The sequence below is a fragment of the Pinus tabuliformis genome, chromosome 7 (assembly GCF_031772625.1).
Source record: "Pinus tabuliformis cultivar Carrire ecotype Pingquan chromosome 7, CPIR1, whole genome shotgun sequence".
Classification (NCBI taxonomy): Eukaryota; Viridiplantae; Streptophyta; class Pinopsida; order Pinales; family Pinaceae; genus Pinus; species Pinus tabuliformis.
The window spans coordinates 708019068-708027207 of record NC_142293.1 but is presented as its reverse complement, the minus strand read 5'-3'; the positions used below and the strand labels follow the sequence as shown (position 1 = coordinate 708027207).

The window sequence follows — 8140 nt, the reverse complement described above, 5'->3', positions numbered from 1 at the left end:
ACTCAGTGGTTAGAGTATCGCTTTTCATACGGCGAGAGTCATTGGTTCAAATCCAATAGTAGGTAAACTTATTAGATGCCATCGAGTTTTCAATGGTATCTAATAAGTTTTACTCCACGTGTTTGGATCGAGGCGGAACATTGAATCCATTTTTCAGATCATTATAGAAAATGTTAATTAGAGGGGGGGGGCTAGCATTGATAGCCTCTAATCGGGTTCTAGCCCTTTTCAGAGCTAAATCAGCCTCAATTGCTTGTCTTTTGCCTTCGGCTCGAGCTAAGTTAGCTTTAGCTATTCGAAAATTTTCCTGGGCTTCTCGGGGATCGATGTCAACATCTCTCTCTGCATTATTTACCAATATAGTTATTCTATCACTGTCTATCTTGGCGAAACCGCCCATCATAGCCATAGTGGACCACTGCCCATTGAGACGTATTTTCATAACTCCTATATCTACAGCTGCCACAAGTGAAGCATGATTGGGTAATACGCCAATTTGACCATTATTAGTAGATAGAATTATTTCTTTAAATTCTGAATCCAAAATGACTCGATTAGGAGACAGTACACGAAGATTTAGGGTCATTTTCAGAATTAACTTTCCATGCTGCTGGAGTTTATAGCCTTCGCGATAGCTTCATCAATATTACCCACCAAATAAAAAGACTGTTCGATAAGACCATCTAATTCTCCAGAAAGGATCATTTGAAAACCTCTAATTGTTTCCATGAGACCCACATATTTGCCCGGGGAACCTGTGAATACCTCTGCTACGAAAAAGGGTTGTGATAGGAAACGTTCAATTTTTCTTGCTTGGCCACGATTAAACGATCTTCCTCGATAATTCATCCAGTCCAGGAATAGCTATAATGTCTTGAAGTTCCTTATAACGTTGTAAAGTTTGCTTAACCCCTTGTGCAGTTTCGTATTGTTCTTCGCCTACGATCCAAGGTTGGAGCATAGTCGATGTTGAATCTAAAGGATCCACTGCTGGATAGATACCCTTCGCAGCTAATCCTCTCGATAGTACGGTAGTAGTAGCATCTGAATGTGCAAAATTTCGTAGCAGGAGCAGGGTCGGTCAAGTCGTCAGCAGGTACATAAACTGCTTGAATCGAGGTTATGGATCCCTTTTTTGTGGAAGTAATTCTCTCTTGCAAAGAACCCATTTCCGTGCTAAGAGTTGGCTGATAACCCACGGCGGAAGGCATTCTGCCTAATAGGGCGGATACCTCTGATCCCGCTTGGACAAAACGAAAGATGTTATCAATAAATAATAGTACGTCTTGCTCATTGACATCTCGGAAATATTCGGCCATGGTTAGAGCAGTTAAACCGACTCTCATGCGAGCTCCCGGTGGTTCATTCATCTGACCATAGACCAGAGCCACTTTTGATTCTGATATTTTTTGTTCATCAATTACTCCCGATTCTTTCATTTCCATGTAAAGATCATTCCCTTCACGGGTACGTTCTCCTACTCCTCCAAATACAGATACCCCTCCATGAGCCTTAGCAATGTTGTTGATCAACTCCATAATGAGTACTGTTTTACCCACTCCAGCTCCTCCAAAATAAACCAATTTTTCCCCCGGCGGTAAGGAGCCAAAAGATCTACTACTTTAATGCCTGTTTCGAAGATGGATAATTTTGTATCCAACTCTGTAAAGGCGGAGCAGGTCTATGAATAGGAGATGTTATGCCAGCATCTACAGGACCCAAATTATCGACAGGTTCTCAAGAACATTGAAAATTCGTCCGAGAGTAGCTCCACCAACTGGAACACTTAGAGGAGCTCCCGTGTCAATCACTCTCATTCCTCTCGTCAAACCATCTGTAGCACTCATAGCTACAGCTCTAACCTTATGATTTCCTAATAATTGTTGTACCTCACAAGTAACCTGAATTTCTTGACCGGCTGTACCTTGACCCTTAACTATCAATGAATTGTAAATATTAGGCATATTACCTGGAGGAAAAGAGACATCCAGTACTGGGCCAATGATTTGAGCAATACGTCCCACATTTGTTTCTACACTTGCGGAAACCCCAAGAACAAGAGGATTTTTTCTCATACAAAAATGGAAATAATTTCCATGAAGAATATATAAATATGATTTTGCCAATATCATCAATAAAAAAAAAAAATGTTCCATATTGGGTCGATCAGACCAGTAAATAATAAATGGAAGTTACCACCTGGGTAAAATCCAACTTTATTGAAAAGTTTAAATTCATCCATATTTGGAATATGAAGTAGGTAGATGGATATGAATAAGGATCATGAGGAAGTCTTCGATTTATCTATACTAGAACCAATTTATCCATAACTAAAACCGAAAATACTTCAAAATTATGTCCAGATCATCTGTGAAATATGAAACTTGATATTCATGACCTTTCTCTCATTGATCATTATCTCTTCTCTTCATACGCACATCTGTATATGTATTTTCGGACAATTCGCACCATTATGGTCAAAGGTCCATTCGGTTCCTTGATTTCATTCATGAACTAGTTTAACCACTGAAAGGTTCTCGGGTCAATCCATGGAGGAAGAACTTCAAGAGCAAAGATTGGGTTGCGTCATACATAAAGAACACTATACAATGAGAGTGTATCTAGCACCCCAATAACGGACGACTTTTTGTAGGATATTTCTATAAAAATTGATTGTTTACGTTCGGTCCATGTCGAGCAGACCTCGTCCTGGCGAGAAATAATTATTAATAAAGGAGGGACTTATGTCACCAAAAACAGAGACTAAAGCTAGTGTCGGATTCAAAGCTGGTGTTAAAGATTACAGATTAACTTATTATACTCCTGAATATCAAACCAAAGATACAGATATCTTGGCAGCATTCCGAGTAACTCCTCAAACCGGGGTGCCACCTGAAGAAGCGGGAGCAGCATAGTAGCTGCTGAATCTTCCACCGGTACATGGACCACTGTTTGGACCGATGGACTTACTAGTCTCGATCGTTACAAGGGGCGATGCTATGACATCGAGCCCGTTCCTGGAGAGGAGACTCAATTTATTGCCTATGTAGCTTACCCCTTAGACCTTTTCGAAGAAGGTTCTGTTACTAACTTGTTCACTTCCATTGTAGGTAATGTATTTGGATTCAAGGCCTTACGGGCTCTACGTTTGGAAGATTTGCGGATTCCCCTTCTTATTCCAAAAATTTTCAGGGTCCACCTCATGGTATCCAAGTTGAAAGAGATAAATTGAACAAATATGGTCGTCCTTTATTGGGATGTACTATCAAACCAAAATTGGGTCTATCAGCCAAAAACTATGGTAGAGCAGTTTACGAATGTCTCCGTGGTGGACTCGATTTTACTAAGGATGATTAGAACGTAAATTCCAACCATTCATGCGCTGGAGAGATCGTTTTGTCTTTTGTGCGGAAGCAATTAATAAGGCTCAGGCTGAGATGGGTGAAATTAAGGGACATTATTTGAATGCTACTGCAGGTACATGTGAAGAAATGATGAAAAGGGTAGTATTTGCAAGAGAATTGGGAGTTCCTATCGTTATGCATGACTACCTGACGGGAGGTTTTACTGCAAATACTTCTTTGGCTCATTATTGCCGAGACAACGGCCTACTTCTTCACATTCACCGCGCGATGCATGCAGTTATTGACAGACAAAGAAATCATGGTATGCATTTCCGGGTACTGGCTAAAGCATTGCGTATGTCCGGTGGAGATCATATTCACGCCGGTACTGTAGTAGGTAAACTTGAAGGTGAACGAGACGTAACTTTAGGGTTTGTTGATCTACTGCGTGATGATTTTATCCAAAAAGATCGAAGTCGTGGTATTTACTTCACTCAAGATTGGGTATCTATGCCAGGTGTTCTGCCCGTAGCTTCAGGAGGTATTCACGTTTGCATATGCCTGCTCTGACCGAGATCTTTGGGGATGATTCCGTACTACAGTTTGGTGGGGGAACTTTGGGACATCCTTGGGGAAATGCACCTGGTGCAGTAGCTAATCGGGTTGCTCTAGAAGCTTGTGTACAAGCTTGTAATGAAGGACGTGATCTTGCTCGTGAAGGTAATGAAGTGATCCGTGAAGCTTGTAAATGGAGTCCTGAACTAGCTGCTGCTTGTGAAGTATGGAAGGAGATCAAATTTGAATTTGATGTGATTGATCGCTTGTAATCCAGTGACTTTCGTTCTACCAATCGGACTCGGCCCAATCTTTTACTACTACCCAAATATTAGTCCAAATCGTGAGCGGAGATATTGAATTTCAGATATCAATATATGGAATTTCCATATATTAATATCTATGTAGATATTGATATATAGATATTTCCAAGGTTAAATATCTCAAACAGAGTTATTTATGAAATTTTTTTTGGGTCAAGCATTCGATAACGAATCCTATTCATCCTTTACAATGATCTTATAGATCATTCGATAGGGTTGGTAGCTCAGCGGATCAGAGCTCATGGTTCTGGACCGTGAAGTCAAGGGTTCAAATCCCTTCTAGCCCAAAAGATGTTGTATTTTAAATGAAAATTCCTTTCCATCGCAGTATAGGAGAGAATCTTTCTTTATAATAGAATAAAGTATTCTATCATAATCCCGGATCGATACTTCAGATTCCTAATCAATAATGAATGGAAATGATTTCTCAATGATTCATTCCACTATTGATTAATAATTTTCATCATTGTATTTATACTTATACGACTTCTCTTCATACAAAATAAGATAGGAAAAGTAACAATTTTCACCTTTATATGGAAGGAAAACTCTATGTCTATAAAGGAGTGGTTCGAAGACAAGCGTAAAATAACTGCATTACTAAAAAATTCGGTCGAAAGGGATAGTAAGGATGCCAATGAGACGGATAAAAACAAGAATAAAAGTATTGATTACGCTAAAATTAAGAAGTTATGGCTCAATGCGATAATTGCGAGAACTTACTATATCTCAGATTCTTGAGAGGAATCAAAGTGTTTGTAAAGAATGTGGATATTATCTGCAAATGAATAGTTCAGATAGAATAGAACTTCCAATTGATCGTGACACTTGGCGTCCTATGGATGAAGACATGTACACTCTAGATGTTCTTAAATTTTATTCTGAGAATGAACCTTCTCATTCTGATAATCTTAATTCTAAGGATGAATCTTATAAGGATCATATCACTTTCTATCAAATAGAGACAGGTTTAACTGATGCTATTCAAACAGGCATAGGTCAATTAAATGGTCTTACTATCGCACTTGGAGTTATGGATTTTCAGTTCATGGGAGGTAGTATGGGCTCTGTAGTAGGTGAGAAAATAACCCGTCTGATCGAGCGCGCTACCGCGGAATCTCTTCCATTAATTATGGTGTGTGCTTCGGAGGAGCACGTATGCAAGAAGGAAGTTTTAGTTTAATGCAAATGGCTAAAATAGATTCTGCATTATATATTCATCAGAAGGAGAAAAAGTTGTTATATATATTGATTCTGACGTCACCGACAACTGGTGGAGTGACTGCTAGTTTTGGCATGTTGGGAGATATTATTATTGCCGAACCTAAAGCGTACATTGCATTTGCAGGTAAAAGAGTAATCGAACAGACATTAGGTCAGAAAGTGATTGAAGATTTTCAGGTGACTGAGCATTTATTTGGTCATGGTTTATTTGATCCGATCGTTCCACGTAATCTCTTAAAAGGTGTTCTGAGTGAACTATTTTGGTTTTACGTTTTACGGTCTTCCTTGTAAATAAATAAAAAGAAAAAAATGAACGTTGAGTTCCTTATCAGGAAAAAGGATCAAATCAAGTTCCTTGTAACGGAAGTGACAGTGATACAGTTTCTTATCGCGGCAAAGGAGAGAATTGCTTTTTTCACCCCCTTCTTATTAACAATTTATGATCCTCGAGCCTATACTAACAATCCATATAGCAAATTCTCCGCTTTCAGAAATCAGAGAAATTTTGGTCAGGATTCATGTTCTTCCACTATTTTACTTATATAGTAAGTGTTCTAATGGATCTCTATGTTGTAATATAGAACTCATTGTTGAACTCATCGAGATCTTATTAAAAAAAAAAAATTGCCCCCAACTGGAAATGCTTTTTTAGTATTTTCGGGAGAGATGGGGAAAGGAACAACGAACACTTGCATACATGTATTCTATGAAGAAGGACGATGGGACCGCTTATTTGGTCCCATCACTTATTTGACCTTATAATTATTCTTTGTAATATGGATAAACATTTCATTGATTAAGTAAGGTACTCGTTCTATGATAATTCCTAACCTACTCCCTAACCTACTCTCTAACCTACTCTCAAACCTACTCCCTATCCTACCCTCTATTTTGGTGCCTTTAGTCGGCTTATTACTTCGGCAATTACAATGGTTCTTTCTCATCTGTATATTCAGAAGGACGAGATTTTATGAATCTGATCAAATCAGATTTAATAAATGGGTTTAGATCTTTCAATTGCAGAACAGATAGGATATCTATATCTATTTTGATGATATAAGATAGAACTCTTATAGACACAAAATAGGTATAAATATCCAAATTATATATATATGAATATGGATATTTATTCATATTCATATTCATATACATATACAGATAGGATCTACACATATGTCAATAAATAGGTATGGGTCAATATGTTAATGTGGTCGGTTTTTTTTTTCATACGGTATAGATATCTATTCCAGGAGATATTTATACTCCACTGATCCAATGTTGTTTCTAAAATTGAGAATTAGGGAAGGACCCATTTGAAATGGATGGTAAGAATGGACAAGAAGACAAACTTGGCTGACTTAACTGAAAATTTATCTATCTATCTATATAGATAGTTCATAAGAGTTTGGGAACCAAAGGATAAAAAAGTTGGCTATTCCCTCAACTTCAATAGGATGGAATTGAATACATTTTTTATGAATCGTCGATCCAAATGGCTCTGGATAGAACCTATAACAGGGTCTCGAAAAGAAGTAATTTCTTTGGGGCTTGTATCCTCTTTTCTGGGTTCACTAGGATTTTTCCTAGTCGGATCTCGAGTTATTTTGGTGAGAACCTGATACCCCTATTGTCATCTCAGCAAATACTCTTTGTTCCACAAGGAATTGTAATGTGTTTTTATGGTATTGCAGGTCTGTTCATTAGCTCTTATCTGTGGTGCACAATTTTTGTTCAATGTGGGTAGTGGCTATATAATAAGTCGATAATAAAAAAAAAGGAATTGTATGTTCTGTTTCGTTGGGGATTTTCCCGGAATAATCGTCGTATTTTCCCACGATTTCTTATGAAGGATATTCAGATGATCAAAATGGAAATTCAAGAAGGTATTTCCCCTCGTCGTTGTTCTTTATATGGAAATAAAGGGCCGACAAGACATTCCTTTAACTCGTACTGGTGATAATGTGAACCTAAGGGAGATCGAACAGAAAGCCGCTGAATCAGCCCGTTTCTTGCGTGTATCCATTGAAGGGTTTTGAAATCGGGTGTCTTTTTCCTCGACATATATTCAAATGTTTTTACATTTGAATGTATGTCGAGGATAAAGGAACATGAATAAATATCCAATCAGGAATTTCAATAAATATTCCATTTTACATACAATGAAATTTCAATAAATATTTCATTGTATGAAAATGGAACGATATAGGATCTTTACGAACAATATACTATTTTTATGAAATAGTATAGAAAGAGGTAATATAGAAAAAGCAATAAGTTAAAATAGAACTGGTACCAGTAGATGAATATGATGTCTCAGAAACAAAACATTACTAGATAGAGTGGTCGGTTTCCCTAAAACTAAAAACGCTTTTTTCTCTCATCACGATCCAATTATGACTTTTTGTCGTTCTTCATTTTTCAAGAGCGTTTGTCATCTTTGGAGATAACTGGGAAATATTCGTAAAAGGATCTAGTTGATCAGGATTCAAAAGATCTTGGCAATGAATAAGACTATGTTTCTTCAAGTTATTCTTCTAAAAAAGAAGAAGATGAAAAAAATGAATAGATAATTGGTCCATATATAAATGATTGGAATGATCTCCTTATGCTCCGTCTCACCCATTTTGAACAAACCTTTTACTTTTTCCGAGTATATTTTTTTGATCGGGATCAAACAATTACACAATAGATCCA

At 37.5% G+C, this 8140-nt stretch overlaps 1 non-coding gene across 1 annotated transcript; it reads left to right on the top strand.

Moving 5' to 3' along the window:
• Positions 1-4435: 4435 nt before the first annotated feature.
• On the top strand, positions 4436-4509 carry TRNAQ-CUG (transfer RNA glutamine (anticodon CUG)). The gene has a single exon. It is a non-coding gene; the product is annotated as a tRNA-Gln (tRNA).
• Positions 4510-8140: the final 3631 nt, after the last annotated feature.